At 38.1% G+C, this 17,612-nt stretch overlaps 1 long non-coding RNA gene across 2 annotated transcripts; it reads left to right on the forward strand.

The window, feature by feature from the left end:
• The first annotated feature begins 13,406 nt into the window (after nucleotides 1–13,406).
• LOC150064340 (uncharacterized) lies at nucleotides 13,407–17,086 on the forward strand. Of its 2 annotated transcripts, none has more exons than XR_016535149.1 (3): nucleotides 13,407–13,464; nucleotides 15,405–15,487; nucleotides 17,016–17,086. It is a non-coding gene; the product is annotated as an uncharacterized LOC150064340 (long non-coding RNA). The 2 variants fall into 2 exon arrangements; XR_016535148.1 differs by lacking the exon at nucleotides 17,016–17,086 and adding an exon at nucleotides 15,585–15,661.
• Nucleotides 17,087–17,612: the final 526 nt, after the last annotated feature.

Genomic DNA, 17,612 nt, shown 5'->3' on the forward strand with positions numbered 1-17,612 from the left:
CCCAGTCCATGCCCCAGCCCCAGCCCCAGCCCAGCCCCAGCCCTAGCCCCAGCCCCTGCCCAGCCTCAGACTTGTGGCCTTATCTGGACTCATTTCAAGTCCCTTCCCCTGCCTATTTGTCTGGACACTCCTGTGGCCTTGGGATTCAGCGAACCTACCTCGGTCTTTACAGATTCCTGGCCTTTACCTTGGCCCTTGTTTCTCCCTTGGCCCTTGTGCCATTATCCCTGTGCGTGCCCCAGTCCAGTTGTCTTAAAGGGTGCCTGGACCTGTCCTGGGAAGGTTTCCTCCGGCCACTGACCTGGTCCAGTTGACTTGTTGACTGCCTTGCCTTGGAACCGACAGGGTCCTGTCCCAAGTCCTTGAAAGATGCCACCTTTGCAGAGCTCTGTTGCTGGGGACCTGATCCTGGCCCTTGACCTGGCCTCTGGCCTGTCCTAGGCCCTTGAGGCCCGAGGGCAGCACTTGATGGTTGAGTAGCAGCCCAGCACATTCCCAGGGCCTGGGAGCTGTCCTGAAGGAGGCCTTGGCTTCCCTCTGTATCCAGATGTTTGCAGGACCGGGCCCCATCCCGAAAGGGCACTCTGGACTGATCCTGTCCTCCAGGCCTCTATGGCCCAGTGGGTCCTCTACATGATAGCTAGCAGGCAGGCCTTGCTACCTTGGCGTTCTTCCCTCATCCCTTCCAGGTTCTCTCCTTCCCTACCCCTCTCTGTTTAGGCTTTGGGCTGGTCCTGCAGACCTCCCCCTGCTCCCCCATTGCCCCATCCCCACCCCCCCAGCCCCTTCCTTCTTGCTGGGCTCCTGAGGGTGCCACCATCTTCTTGGAGCCCTTGGTTTGCTTCCATCCCCTCCCCTGGGGAAGGTCCAGGCTTCTTCTGCCAGGTCTCCCCACCCTGGGGAGATTGCCTGGCCCTTGCATTTCCAGCATCCCTCTCTGTTCTTCTGCCCTGGTATGCTTTGTCCTCACACAGACCCCACTTGGTACTTTTGTCTCCCACCAAGCTGCCTGCTTCCCCTCCCTCCCTTGCTTTGGTGCTGCTGCTCCAAGCTCCTCCAGCTCTAGCCCTGCAGGCTTCACTCCACCTTTTTGGCTTCCCAGCTCCATCCCCATAAGGGCTTGGGCATCCACTGTCCCAGGTGGCCTCGGAGATGGTGACGACCTGTGGTCTTCTAAGCTTGGCAGAACACCTCTGGCTAGGTGGCCAGCCCTGCTGATGGGCTTGCCGTGGTCTTGATCTAGGCCCCTTCCTAGTGCGTGCCTGTCCCCTTGGGCCTGAAGGACACCCTGGTCCAGTTGACTTTTGAACTGCCCAGCGCCAGCGGTAGCCTCTGCCTCTGCCCCATCCCCAGACTTGTGTCCTTTGTTTTGGTCTCATTTCAAGTCCCTTTCCTTGCCCTTTTTCTCTTGTCCTAGCCCCTGTTTTACAAGGTGGCACTTTTTGTTCGTTCTATATCCGCACATTCTCATATCTGGGTCTCTGTGTATAATACTTCTCCTACCTCTTTATTCAAAATATAAGTAGGCCTTGTGCCTTCTATTGAAAGGCACCTATAACTTCGACTTACTCCTTACTGTCTTTGCTTTCTTTCTCTACGTCTATTATTTCTTAATTTCTTGCTTCTTTTTCCCCTTCCTCTTTCTTCTCAGTGATATTCCAATTTTTTGCCGAATAGGAGGTTTTTCTAGGGTTTGTCCACATCATCTTTTTAATACCCATTTCTTTTTGTGCATGGATGTTCCTGTAATTTTTTTTGCCTGCTTTATTTTTTTCTTTTTTGTTTATTTCGTATTCTGTTATACATATCTTTTCCATGTCCTCTCTTTCACATATCTGAAAGTGAATCCTAACTTTCCTCATTGTGCTTACCCTAACTTGTCCTTAGTCTCCTTCCACCATCGAAATTCTAGAAATTCTCTCTAGCATTCCAAGTATTCCAGTGAGTCTGATTTACACAGAGATCATCTCAATTTCTCTTTGATATCTTCAGAACAGTGGTATTGTTACTCTTACTTGTGTCTATATTGTCATGGTTGTTCTTTGAGTTGGTATGTGTGCTTCTAAAACTTTCAGATATTTTTTAATAGATAATTTTTAACACCTGCAATGGAGTCTTGTTGAAGTTCACCTGCAGTAGATTTTTCAGTTTCTTCATGGGAAATGAAGGTATAGCCTTGCTCATACTCACTCACCACTTGATAGTTGTCACTTTGCTGTTTTCAGGTTTGTGGTTCGATCCTCCTTAATTGAAATTTAACAGAAAAAGTATGGTCTGAAACCACGGTGTTTTACATTTTCTCATGTATTCCCCTCTAATGATCATGTTTTCTTCTTACAGTTCTGAAGCTGATTTTTGTAGGAAATTCTTGTTTGCTTTCTGCTGTGATGGAACAAGTCAGGAAATGTTTACAGTTGACTTGGTAGTCCTTGTAAATGGCAAGTAGACTTTACGTAGTGTTTCTCCACTTTCAACTGGCCTGAATTCTATGCAGTTTAATATGTAGGTCTGAAAACTTCTCAATATGATGTTTTTAAAATTTAAAAACTTTTAGGTTGTTATTCAGAGGGGTTGCAGTTGCATATATAAAGTAATGACTACATTTTTTTCTTGGAAGCCATTCCATTTCGTTTTTTTTTTTTTTTGCCTGTCCTGGGCTTGAGCTCAGGTCCTGAGCAATGTCCTTGGATTTTCTCAAGGCTAGAGCCCTACCACTTGAGTCTCAGCACCATTTCCGGCTTTTTTCTATGTATGTGGTATCGAGGAATCGAACCCGGGTCTTCATGCATGCTAGGCTAGCACTCTACCACTAGGCGAAACTCCCAGCCCCATTACCTATTTTCTTTATGCATTTACATTATTATGGAATTTTGTTTCTCAATCAGTGCATGACAGTCTCTCCATTTTAAGTACCAGGTAAATGTTTGTTTCATTATTTATTAAGAGTACATAAATGGATACATTTTTATCCTCATGTGTGCTAAGGATGCCCTTCCAGGTTGTGTTTTGTTCTCTTCATCTTAGTTGGATTTTTGCATTGAGAAAGCTGCTTTAGATATCCTGACATTTTAGTCTGAGAACAAAGAATCTTCTGTGGATTTCTTCAAGGTGAATGGGACGGACATTTCTGGAATGATTTATTAACCCATTTTCAAATGTTTTCATGTGCTATGTTGTATGTTTTCTGAATTTCAGTGTAAGTTCTACTGATAGAAGACGCAACGTTTTCTCAGCTTTATTTAAGATTGAGTTTGCAAGTTTTGACCTTTTCCCACTGGTGCAGCTGAAATTTTATAAGAATCATGTTGTCTATTTTTGCTCGAGTTTCTCCTTGTTTGGTTTACCTTTTGTACTCTGTCATCACGTTGGCTCACTAAACTCTTCAGTTGGTACTGCTTATTGTTCTTACTGTTTCTGAGAATTATCTATTGAATGGAAATGGAAGTATATCTGGAATTGTTTTCCTGGTAGAGGTAAGGAAACATAATTCAGGTAATCTGCTCATATTTGAGCTTAGTGTCCTTTTACAGTATCAAAGAAAGAGAAAGAAGAAATCGTGGGTTATTTCTATTTCATTTAAACAACACGAATAAGCAACTATATCCTTTGTTGATTTTCTATGGCTACTGGGAAATGGTATGCAATCAGAGTTCAGTCCCCATTGCACTGGACAGGTTACACATCCTTAACAATATGTATCAAGGTCATGATGAAAGAACAGTGCCCTTGAGATTGCTGTTTTTGTTGGGAGAAGCAAATTAAGAAACTTATATCCTTCTCTTTAATCATCTTCCAATTTGTGCAGTTACAGACAGGAGAACATCGAAGATCATGTTTATTTGTGCTCCAGAAGGTGTGATTCTTTTTGTTGGTGTGAAGGTATAAATAATTGTGGAGAACAGTTGTCATGTAGTTTGTTACATTATTGGAGAAACATTCCGTAAGTAGTTGCTTTGTTCAGAAAATCATGTTGAATGGAGGAATTCTGATGAAGTCGTCTGAGCCATGGGATGGAATCTGGTAGGTATCACTTTCAGATATCACCTGTCCTTTATTTTCCTTAAGTGATTTGTTAGCATTTATTGTTTCTTTTGGCCACAATGCTGTTGTGGGAAATACAGGCAGCTAAGTTTTGTTTCCTATGTTGGCTAGCCTGTGTTTTCTGTGTAACAGCATTTTCTTCCATCTGGTTACTTATAATTTTTGCCCTTATCATGCTTGAGTTGAAAAAGCAGATGTATACACTTAACGGTTTTAGTAGGTTTGTCTGGAGAATTTTTTTGTCCTGGATACACAGCTATGTTTCCCGAGAAGCCCCTTCCTATTTTCTTATCTGTCTCCCCCCCCCAACTGAGGTGAGCTGTTGTGGTCATTTTTTTTCTTTCCTGAGATATTATAGTTTTTTCTTCCCTACACCCCTTCAGGTTATGTTAAAAGTCTCATTCTGGGTCTCTTGTGGTTTGTAGAAGTCTATACTATTTAATCCACATCCCAAAGCCTACTTTTTACAGTTAATTTACTGTCATTCTTGATTCTTTTTTAGGTGTATGTAGCTTGAATGTTGCTTTCCTAGTTCCAAGAAGTTCCTTAGGGAAGACCCAGGGACCATTAATATGTCCTTGGACTGTGTTGTCCTAACCATGTCACAATGGGGAAGCAGTGTGTTTCGCATTAGAAATATGGGTGAGTATCCAGTGTCTTGGTTGTGTTTCAAGGTATGTAGCCTTTGTGCACTAGTCTATCTGAGTTGTTATGGTGTTTTAGCAGGCTTGTAGATTGGGCAGGAGGAGATTCAGGAAGTGTCCCTAGGACATGCAATGAAAGGAAAATGCTGTAATATGTTGGCCACCCTTGGCAGTAAGATCTCTACCATCAACAGTGTGTTGTTGCCTTTATAACCTATCCTCACTCTTGGATTATCCATCCTCTAGACACTTGAAGCAAGCAGTGAATTCTTAACAAGGGCTTTTCTCATTTAAAATAATGCCCACCTTGTCCCAGCTTTTTAAAAGGAATGATTTGCTTTGCCTATATAAGCATGAAAAATTTGGATCATTTTGATGTTTATTTAATACTTGTAGTATTCTAGGTTGTAATGGAGGCAGATTTGAAAAGTGTGTTATAGGTCTTCTTTGTAGCCTGGAAAAATGGTGTTCTATGCATCACCAGTCAGGCCTATCATATTGAAATGCTAAGAAAGACTGAACAGCCAGATTATTGTGACTTTATGTACATCTGAGTGGTTATGAAAGTCTATGGTTGGGAGAAGTATACCCTGAGGTAGCATGTAAAAATGAGGCATTTCCAACTCCTAGGTTCAGTTCATGAAAGTACTTGTTTGGAGACATTTCAAGAGAATGATGATTAAGCTCTTCCCCATGTCTGTCAACAAAAACTATAAGGAAGTGCTTGGTCCAAAATAGGCTATATTAAGAATGGACTAAAGCAAGTATCCTTTGTAAACTAAAGGATATTTGCCTTTCTCCTTCCAGAGAGAGATTTAAAAACGTTTTACCTCAAGGTTTTTTAATTCCCTCCCTTTTCCTCCATCATTGAGAACTGCTGGCTATCCTGCACAGCATTGCAGTAATTGACAATTCCCCTTTAGAGTACCATGACATTCTTAACAGTGAATCTTCCTCGCTAATCTGTGGAATGAAAACTGAGTTAATAATTATTAGGGATGATTCCTGTTGTTGTTTATGATGATGTGTCCCTAAATATTAAAGATGTCTTTAGCCTGCTGTTGGTGTTCTTCATGATAAGCATAAGTACGTGTCACATCGTTAGGCAATATAAATAGGTTAGGAATATGTGCAACAGATCTTCAAGTGTGTGTGTGTGTGTGTGTGTGTGTGTGTGTATGGGTAAAGGAAAATACTTGTGGACAGCAGCCTCGTAATATAGAACTCTAGGAAATAATGCTGTTTGCTGCCTATATTGCCTTCTTTTCTCACATCTTTTTCCTCTTCCTTATATTTGTTAGCATCGTTCTTAGCTATAGTCAGTTGAGAATGTTGGAGGTATTTGAGAAGACAGTCTATATCACTCAGTATATTTCCTTCTGGTCCCTGAGGCTATGAGGAATGTAATTACCCATAGTACTGAAGATGCATCACATGGAAGTGGAGGGACTAGCCTCCTATTGGGCAATGCTGTGCAGCGGGTCTGGGGGATTTCTATAGTGCCAATTGATTTCTTAGCTGGAAGTCATGGATTTGACAGAGATCAGGTGATACCCTTCCTTTTTCAATTTGAATGGAAGACCCATCTCACTCATCGTAAGAAATGAAAAGGCTTCGAAGAGCATAAAGGCAATTGAGTAGGAGTCTTGTAGGATGAGGAATTTTTATACTATTGGGATGCAAGTGCAAAGAGGTAGTAGAGTAGGTATGTAGCTGGGTGCGGTGGAAATAAGGGCAAGAAATTGTGACAGTTTTCAGCATTGTGTTTAAGGCATTGTGTTGGGAATAGAGAAATAGGGAGGTGATACTTTTTTTCTCTATATTTTTTATTGTAATTAATACAAGGGTTACATTATACTCACCAGATAGAAGGTGCATTACTTCACAAACAGTGCTACCCTTTCTCCTGTTTTGGTTCCCATTTCCCTCCCCCCACCTCCACCCCTCATCTTGATTTACCCCCTTTAGGGAGATGATTCTTGGGAACATTTTTTCGAATTATTTTTGACGTAGTAATTAAGAAGTATGAGCCAGGGGCAAGGAGTTTGGCCTAGTGGTTAAAGTGCTTGCCTAGCATTCACGAAGACCCGGGTTTGATTCCTTGGTACCACATACATAGAAAAAAGCTGGAAGTGGTGCTGAGGCTCAAGTGGTAGAGCTCTAGCCTTGAGAAAGTCCAAGGACAGTGCTCAGGACCTGAGCTCAAGCCCAGGACTGGCAAAAAAAAAAAAAGAAGTATGAGCCAGGCATGATAGCTTATGTCTGTAATCCCAGCTACATACTTTTAAACCTAGCTACACAGAAGGCTGAGATCTGAGGATCACAGTTGAAAGCTATCCCAGGCAGTAAAGTCCATGAGACTGTTAGGTTCCTAACCAGTAGAAAATGGGAAATGGCCCTGTGTCTTATGAGTTAGGGCAGTAGCCTTGAGCTGAAGAGTTCAGGGATAACACCTATGCCCAGGGGAAGGGCAGTAGCCTTGAGCCTGAAGCATTCAGGGATAGTGCCCAGGGCCCAGAGTTCAGGCCCCATGTCCACATCAAAAAAACCCCCAAACCCTTAGAAATGTGTCCCCTTCATTAAATAAATGACATTTTAACTCTAGGATTTTATTTTACCATCATTCCATTGAATAGTTGCATGTGAATATTCGGTTCATATATTTAAAAATTTAGGTATCTTGGCAACTGAGGGATTAATATACTTACATTGTTACTGAATAAAATGTATTTCCATAGCCCAAGGTGTTGCTTAATGTTAGGGAAGAAAAAAATTTGAATTACAAACACCTACTAATTTCCATTCATCAGTATTTAGAAGCTATTCCTTCAGTTTCTTTTTACACAGGTAGATAAATACATAGGTATATAGATTGATTGATAGATTTTTATTTTTTCATGCATATAAATTTTTGTCTTTTTATCTATTTTTTGTCCATATCTGTATATACATCACTTCTCTTTCTGATCTTTGAATAGTTTGGGCTGGAAATAAATTTGCATTTGTTTCTTTATTTTTTATCCCTCCCCCTTTTTTTTTTACCTTGGTTATAGGGCATGAATTGTTGGCCTTAGTGCTGTCCTAGAGTTCTTCATCTCAATAATAGTGCTTTATCACTTGCAAAACAGCAACATTTCCGATTTTTGGTGGTTATTTAGAAATGAGTCTCACAAACTTGCAGTTTAGTGTCTGTCCTGAATTGGAATTGTGATCCTCGTCTCAGCCTCTTGAGTAGTTAGGATTATAGGCATGAGCCACTGGCTGCCGGCTGTGTATTTCTTTAATTATAAGGAATCCAATTAAACACAATGAGCTTGTAGTTTAATGTCAGTTAGAATTTCCTTGTGAAATTTTTTTATTTGTTTGTTTTGGTGGTTGTGGGGCTTGAACTCTAGGCCCTGGCACTCTCCCTCAGTTATGAGAAGATTTTAGTGTCTTATTGTGTAACCCATTTTGGATTTAGAGTCATCATCCTCTTCTCTCAGCCTAATTTATTCTAGCTTATAAATGTTGTAAATTTCCTGAGTCAGATCAAAAGTATGTTGTCACTGGATATGGCATTGTATTGAGCAAACTGAGAGAAGAAAACAGTTATATTATAAACAGTATGCTATGTAGCACCATATCCATGAACGAAAAATGCTAGAGAATGTTATCTATCTTTAGTAGGTGCTTGGATTGAGGGAAAAGTAAGGGGACATCTCATTTAAGGGCATAAATGAGAGTACACAATAATACTATGTGTTACACAGACTTTCCTTTCCCAAATACGAGGTCCCAAGATTTTTTTGTGTCTGGAGAAACATCTAATATGAATTGTGTGAATTGATTTAAAGTCATAATCATTCAAAAGAGAATAGATTTGTTAGGTCTTTTATTTTTCTGCCAGTTTATCTCTATATCTGATGTAAATTTATTGTTCACTTTCTAGCTTATCTCCATATATGTGAAGATGCTGATGACTGCTGCCAGCCAACTATCATCTGGAGATGGCAACTCACTTAGGTTGAAGTTCTGTTCAGCCAAATATTTCCTCAAGAGGGCATGTCTCTTGTAGGTGTGTTTCTGGCTCAGATGATGAATGAGTGGGAAGATAAATCCATTCCCTTCTCCTCAACCTCTCTTTGTCTCTCCCAAGTGGGGTGCTAAGAGAGGCTTCTGATGAGCCTTATTTACTGATGCTTTTGTAGTTTTTTGTTTTTGTCATTCTTCCCAGGCTAGTGATGTGAGAAGGATGTGAATATGAGGTTAAAAGATAAAGAAAACCTCAAAAAAGAGGCTAATGACTTGTCCGTTGCAAGACAGTTCAAGTGTCCAATTGAACTCCATTTTTATTCCTTAGGCTTGTTCGGAGGTTAAATAACCACAAGAATCTGTGATTTCTGATCATCTTTATGTGTAAGTTGTTATTTGAAGTTATTAGACTATTGGAATACTTTGTCATTTCCCTAGGGTTTTTTTTGGTGAAAACTAGAATACTACCTTGTGCACAGGTCAGTTTAACTTAACTGTGGGAATGTGGTTTCCAAAATATTCTTCGAACCCACTTGTCAAACCGCATTGGCTTTAGGATTTTGTAAGGTAGATATTCCTGTGTCTCATCTGAAATTTTAACCTTAACTTTCAGTTACATCTATGAAAGAAAATATTTGTTTAGAATATATATGTTTAATCTTATGAAAAGGATATTTTGATTGCATGGTTTGATTATGCAATATGATTCTTTAAGAGACTAGAATACTTACTTGTAATTGCTAAATAGCTACTTTGTTACAGGTCCACCTTGAACAAGATTGACTCAAGAATTTTCTGAGGTCATTTTTTTGATTTTGTATTATATTAATTTAATGTATCAGACATATTTATATTCCATATTTCACAGTATTTTAACCATTCTGTGATATTTTATCTTAAGTGAATATCAAAATTTACTTAAATAATCCCGTGAATATTAATAGATGGCATTTTCTCTCAGAAAGGAAGTATTTTAATAAATAAATTTCCACAGAAATCTACAATATTTTACATCAAGAATAAACTACTGCAGATAAAACCATTATCAAAAAGTCATCTACAGGGGCTGTGAGTGTAGCATATTTGTAGAGTGCTCATCTGGAGTACCACATACTCACCAAAAGGAGAAAATGGTGCTGTTACTGAAGTGGCAGAGCACTAGCTTTGAACAAAAAGTGTCCATGGACAGTGCACAGCCCCTGAGTTCAACTCAGGATTGGCAAAATACAAAACGAAACAAAAGACATCAGAATTCGCATAATTTAAAAATTATAACCAACTATTTTTCAGGGTGATGTGCCAACTTACAAATCCAATTTATACAAATGTCCGTTACTCTGTACTATTGATTTTGGTTTCAAGTCTTCACCCCCCTCCAGTTTTAGTTGAGGCCCACAAAGAACTTGATGTATATATTACACATAAATTAATAATTATCATAAATTTAAGAATATTATAAATGTTTACAAATAAATTTAACTGAACATTTATTAATGAAATAATACAAAAAGTAACTTTTCTTAACTAAAAATGATTTCATTTTGCAGATCTCTTTAATATCACTCTGAAGTAAAAACAATTTTCATATTCACTTGTACAAACCAATTGACTTTTGATTAAAATATATAAAAGAAATTCTCATTCACACACATAAGTGTCTGGGAAAGGGAGAGGTATTTTAATAAACTTTTCATATAATTTCAGATAAACCTTGATACTACTCAGAACTCAGTAAATAGTAGCTTCTTAACATTGGTTACAATACCAAATCTCAAATGAAGCTTTTCTAGCCCTTTGAATTAAAATTGAGTTTTGCTTCCTTTACTCATTCATGATTGTGTAAAATCACAAGTCTGTCATTTAAAAATATTGTTTTTCATAGTTCTACAGATATTTCAATCTTTGACACATTGCATTATTTACTATCCAAAAGTAATGTTTTTTAATGACAAACTTATGTTTGTTAATGTCAGTCTCATCAGAAATATCAGAGAGTTGTGTAGGCATTGTCTCTTGAAAGCTTTACTTTTATTATTGGTAGAAAGTATAGTGATTCCTTTTCCTTGAAACTAATCTGCAGTTGTTTCCAAAACACATACCCAAGTTTGTTTGTTTTTCTTTTGTCTCTCAGGGCAAGATGGTGGCCTTACAGCCCTGGCTAGTCTAACTGATCACTATGATGGTGGAGCTTCGGCTGGAAACAGTCACCACACACTTCGCTGTGGGTCAGAGATGCTTCAGATGTCCTCCTTCATGCTGGGGTATATCAGAAAGACCTGTATGCAGGGGTTTGGAATGTATAAAAATTATTTTTCATTAAAGAGTTTCTTTTACAAAATCATTCTTATCCCTACAAATAAAACAAAGGAAAGAATATGATTGCTAGGTGCAAGGGGCTCATGTTTGTAATCCTAGCTTTTCTGCTAAGGTCATTTTCTATAAATAATTAATTATGAATGTAACATGTTATAGTCTTTTCTATATAAAATAAATTTGAGCTACATAACACAATTTCTGTTTATAATACCTTATGTCTTTTTCAATTCTTTCATAAGTTTGAAGAAAGTGGTACTGAATACAGTACTCGTATAGTATAAAGAAATAAAACCAGTAACTCTCACTTAATCATACATGTAATTGCTTCTGGAGTGACTGAGACTATTTCCAACCTTATATTATTATCTTATTAAAGTACACTTCTAGTACTAAATTAAACAGATAACTTCCTGATTGGAATAGAGAAGTGCTCTTCAAAATAAGCAGCAAAATTTAGGGCTTGTCTCATGGATTTTTTCTATGAGATTTCATTTAGGGAGCGTGAGTTACCTGTTATAAATGAAGTTTTAGAAGAAGAAAAATAGAAAAAAATAAGCCATTGTTACCATCAAAGTTCAGTAAGTGTATGAATTCAGTTTTTTTCTCTTGTCCTTCAACAAAGAAAAAAACTTGTGAACTCTCACCTATTGACTAGCATTAGCATGCTACTTTATAATATATATATCTTTAGATTACTTGTGGTACCCCAAAACAATATATGTTTGATGTAAATAATTCTTTGTCACAGCACTTATAAAAATGTATGTATTCATTACAGATCTATTTTTGTCATCTTTTTTTTTCTATAGATTTGACTCCCTGCATTCAGTATTATATCTGCCTCAAACGATCTACTGAAGTTTTTAGAAGTCTCACAAGAAACTCTGAGTGTTTTAAGTTTGTCTACCCCTTCTTCCTGCATGGGGATTTATTAAACCTTGGTTCTGCCCTGTGTTTCACTGATATTGTTGATCATAATTTTTGCCCTGCTGAGATATTTCTTCTTTCCCACCTAGTGCTCACTCTAGGTAGATGTAGTGATGTTTCCCTGCATGTGCAATCTGCTTTGAGGAGGTGGAAGAATAACCTGAGGTAGAGTGTCCTTACTAGTTTTTTTTCACTTTTATTCATCTTTCTTGGCTTAAGATTTCTATATCAGACAATTTCTCAAATAGTATGTTCAGTTAGCCTGTATTTCAAGTTCAACCTTATAGCTAGCTCCTTTAGGAAGGAAATCCTATGTACTCTTGGGTGTCACTTTTAAAATGTCTCACACACTGCATTGGCATTATTGTAAAAACTTTTGTAGTCTATAGCCTATGGTGCTTTGTGCACAGTAGTATTGTAGGATCTGAGGACATGTAGAGTGGACTGTTGTCTGTATATGTGTTGGTAGTATGCCTTTAATTTTATTAGATTTAGGGCATGGATGTATTGCAGTCCCCCAAGAATCAGTGTTAAAATTACCCAGTGTTTTCATTATGTATTATGCTGTTATTTATGGTAGGGTTCAAGGTATAAATTGGGGGATAGCTAACCTCCTTAGTCTCTGCCACACTTCTGATGTATTTATTACCAAATGCTACTTCCACCCCAATTTATTTCTGTATCCATGGTGCAGTCCTCTACAAAGTGTGGCCAAGATTGCTTTAGTATAGGATAAATGAAGATGTAGTGGTCCACAATCTCAGTTTACTCTTCAGGCTTGTATTCGCTTTAGCAAATTGCATTTTTGGATGGCTTGTGATTACCTGTATAGATGACATATACAATTTTTCAAAAGTAATTTGTTTTCCTATTGTATTTTTGTTTCCCCAAAAAATATGTACCCAAAATATATGACTTATTTCATATTATTTATTAAATTGGAAAGCTAATGTTCATTCTTTTCATAAAGGGAATATACTGAATTTTTGGTCTGTTTTTGTGATTGGTTTGACAGATGGAAGGTAGTCTGCTTCAAAATTTATTTTACTAGTATGGGGCTTGAACTCAGGGCCTGAGCACTGTCTTTGGGCTTTCTTAAGTCCTGAGCTCTTTCACTTGAGCCACAGCAGTACTTCCAGAAATCCACTTCCAGGTTTTACTATGTATGTGGTACCAAGGATTCGAACCTAGACCTTCATGCATGCTAGACAAGCACTCTATCAATAGGCCATACTCGTTGCCCTCAAGATTTTATTTTAGAGAACATTCCTCTGTAGCAGGAATGCCCCCCAGTCTCATCACACTTCCACAGAAGCTGGAAGTTTGCTGAAATGACCATTGTGCTCCATTTCTCCAGACTCAGAACAACATTTACAGGTCTCTTTTTGTTTTCTGCCTCCTGAAACATTTGAAACTTACACTGAGTAAGGTAATTTATTGATTCCTGTGGTTTGACTTGATTATAGTGTTGAAGACTTGTCCTGATGAGCACTCTGAATGTTCAGAGCCTTCGGATTTGAAGGTAAAATGTGTTCTTTGTAGATTACTTGGTAGTCTTTGACAAAAAGGATATTTCAGTCCTTTCCAAATATACTTTTCCCAATATTATTGCAACTATTATTCATGCTCTTAATCTTAACTTATCAGGAGTTAAGACTCATAGGATCTCAGTTAGAAGGCAGCCCAGGTAGATATGTTTGAGTGTGTTTGTCCTATGAACTAGTAAAATCCTAGCCATCATGCTAGACTCATGTGGTAAATTGTTAGAAAAGTCTATGGGAATTGGATTCCTGAGAGGAAACACATTTACTGTTACATACATACATATACACACACACACACACACACACACACACGCACACGCACACACACACACAAACACCCCTGATCATTTAAATACATGCAAAATAGGCATATAACGTATTTTGGCCCCACACAGGAGTGGAATTGTGGCTTATTTCCTGGCTTTTCATTTTTTTCCATATATTTTTTATTGTAATTAATAGATATTTGCCAGATAGATGGTGCATTAATTCCCATATATTGATACCCTTTCATATGTCTTGGTCCCCATTTCCCTCCCCCCCACCCCCACTCCTCATCTTGTTTTCCCCCTTCCCTATCCAATTTCAAATAACCAAATACAAATATATCCAATATATCAGGTAACAAAGTGAGATACTGTAACAATATGAGATAACCAAGGGACAGCAAGAGAGATGAGAGATAACATAGTACCTTAAGAACAACAATCATTTATTATATGGCTTATGTTTCTATATCCTAGAGATCTTCATTTTATGTTAACACTGCTTCCTTTCCTTGGCTTGGGAAAGATAGCGATGGCCTCAGATTCTTGTCTTCATGTCTTTCAATGAGATTATGCCTGTAAATAATACATTCGAAGACTGAAACGTTCCCATCTTTGGTCTTTTTTAAGAAGTGAATTCAATTCAAGAAGCTGGTTTCATATTTATAATATAGGAGAGCAGTTAGAAAGTTTGGCCTGCTTTCCAATTTCAGAGATAGCTGCTTAGTGCTCTGGGTTCAAGAACTTAGATTATTGGAAATGATAAATATTGGCTACCAAGATGTAAAATCACTTAGAACAGACTTCTTGGAGTTCTTACACTGTATTATTATTTCTTTTAGGATTTCAGTGAGATTTTGCCTGGGAAGAGATAGTTGTTTTCAGTAAGAGTTCCTTTGGGAACTCTCTGGGAATATGTTTTGAGTGTGATATGGCCTCACTTGGCCATGAGGATTTTTAAAGGCCATAGAGGCATTCCTGGAGTTGCTGGTGACATGAAAAGAAGAGCTCAGCTGCTGGTGAAAGAGAGTGGTAGTGCCCAGAGCCGCATTTACTCAGTAGTTTCTCTTTAACACCTTTATGACTGTGAGGTGGGAGAAGTTGGTAAAGGTTGCAGTACACTGGTATATTCCCTCCACAAATGGGAAGTTCACAAGCATCAGATGGAGTTCTTCCATCTAAAAATGATGACAGCTTGTTATTATGTTCCCATTTAAGGAAGTTTTTATAAGACATGTAGAAAGAGATCCCCCTAGTGGAACTCTTATGGAGACAGAGACTGTAGATTAAAGTTATGAACAGAGATTTCCTGTGTTCCTGTGTGAACCACTAGTCCATTCTTGACTGCAGTGTTCTCATCCACAAAGGCCACAGTTGCTTTACCCCCACTCCCATCCCCACTTCAATGCCATTTCTACCTTCTTTTTCCATTCATGTTCATGAAATATTGTCATTATCCAGCTGATAATTCAGTGCCATTTTGCCCAATTTTTATTTCTTCCATGTTATAAGATTCTGGGTTTTGTTGCCAAATGTTATAATATTTAGATCTCTTAAATAATATATTCATATATTTGTGCATGTGGATATAAATATATATTACCCTTGAAAATGATTTGAATTTTTCATCCTGTTTGTATGTCTCCGTCCAGTTTCATGTGGAAAGATGAATTTGATACTTCCCAGAGTGGACGAGGAATGAGGCCTCATCCTGTCATGCATCGACGTCTTCAAGGTACACATTCCTTTTTATTCTTGTTTGTATTTCTTTTTTTTTGCCAGTCTTGGAGCTTGAATTCAGGGCTTGATCACTGTCTTTGGTCTTTCTCAAGGCTAGCCCTCTGCCATTTGAGCCACTGCCCTACTTTTGGCTTTTTCTGTGTATATGGGACCAAGAAATCGAACCCAGGACTTAATGCATGGTAGGCCACATTTTTGGTCGTCTTGTCTATATTTCTTATCATATCTTTATGCCAAGAATGAAAGTGTTCTGAGATTCCAGTCATTTGCTCTTATTTTTTCTGTCCTGCATTAAGAAGGCAATGTGAAAAAGTGAATTTTTTTAATTTTCAAAATTCATAATGCAATTAGCCAATTTAAAACTGATCCATATAGTGTGAATTTACAAGTCCTGGCATTTAAAAGTCCACATTGGGATTGCTTTGTACTGGTGAGTATGTTGTTTGGAGGTCTATTGTAATTTTATATTAAATGGTTTCACAGGATTTGAAATCATTTTAATGCTGTAGCTCGTAATGTAGTAAGGGGAGATATACCTCCCCCCAGAGAAGGAAGAATATGTTCCTTTATGATAAACGTAAATATTTTAGAAATTTAGAAATATTTTAGTGGGGGGCAGGGAGTTTGGCCTAGTATTAGAGTGCTTGCCTACCATTCACAAAGACTGTGATACTATTACTCAGTATCACATACACAGAAAAATCTGATAGTGGTGCTGTGGTTCAAGTGGTAGTGTTCGTTAGCCTTGAGAAAGCCTAAAGATAGTGCTTAGGCCCTGACTTTAAGTTGGACTTGAAAAAAATTTATCAGTATTTATTCCTATTTTAAATGTTTTCTATGGATCTTATGTGAAAGAACATTGTAAGGCATTTGGAGTGCGTGTATACACTTGTGTGTATGTACCTGTGCACATGTATATGTTTGTTATGAGATGATTCTTTGGCTGAAACTCACAAAATGAGCACTGAGCTCAGGGCTGATTGAGTCACATTGCAGTTTCTAGCCTTTTTTTACTTTATGATGAGTTTCATAGTTGTTTGGTGTTGCTTTCCACATTCATGCACAGATTTCAGACTACTGAGTATGTAGTATTACAGTAGTGAGGGTGTAAGGCAGTGACTGTTTATAGAATGTCATTGGTCCTTTCATTTGAACTTAGGACCTACCAGGTACTTGCTGTGCCACTTTCAGAAATGTTTCCCCACTTTCAGAAATGCCTCAGCCTCCTTTTGCATTTCTAGTTTTTGAGGGTCTCACATTTTGTCTAGTTTGGCTTAGACAAAAATTGTTTGGTTTATTCTTTTCAAGGTAAAATGATAGTTCTGATCTTTTCTCCCATCTTTTCTGTTGAGATAGATTCTCATGAATTTAATTTTTTCAGGATACCTTGATCCTTCACAATCTTAGCTTTCCAACCATATCTAGAATTTTGTGTATCTTCTGTGTCTGTGAACCCATTTCTTTATTTCAAGTTATAAAGCCATTTTTCTCATCATTGGTATTGTATTTTGACATTTGACCAGGTTCTACACTGCCAGAACTGAAGAATTTCCAAAAGCCGCACAGATGGCATCTGTCAACGACTGGACCAAAGACATTTTGACCTATATTCTGCCCTTCCATCCCCTAGAATGTTCCTTTCCTTTGTTCCCCATGTATATTCCTCCTTTAATTTGATGTGCTTTTTAAATAATAAATCACTTAAAAATGTAATTTATATAATCCTCATTATTTCAGAATCTCATCATTGCCCTCATTGTGTTTAAAACTCTAATGTAGACGGGGTGTCAGTGGCTCATACCTGTAACCCTAGCTACTCTGGAGGTTGAGATCTAGAGATTGTAGTTCTAAGCCAGCATTGGTAGCAAGGATAACAAGACTCTTATTTCCATTTAACTGTCCAAAAACTTAGCTAAAGTGATGGGCCTGAACAGAAGCTTAGATACAAATTCCAAGTCCTAAGTTCAAATTCCGGGACCAGTACTCAAAATTAAAAAAAAAATCTGATTTACATTTAGCAGTAATTTTAAGATGTGAGTTGCATTGTCTTTATAATGTCATACTGTCAGTGTTGATCGGGTTTAATTTAAACCGATACTTTCAAGTCGGAGAAATCTGCT

This window comes from Megascapheus bottae, chromosome 4 (assembly GCF_031878675.1).
Source record: "Megascapheus bottae isolate mThoBot1 chromosome 4, mThoBot2.hap1, whole genome shotgun sequence".
NCBI classification, from domain to species: Eukaryota; Metazoa; Chordata; class Mammalia; order Rodentia; family Geomyidae; genus Megascapheus; species Megascapheus bottae.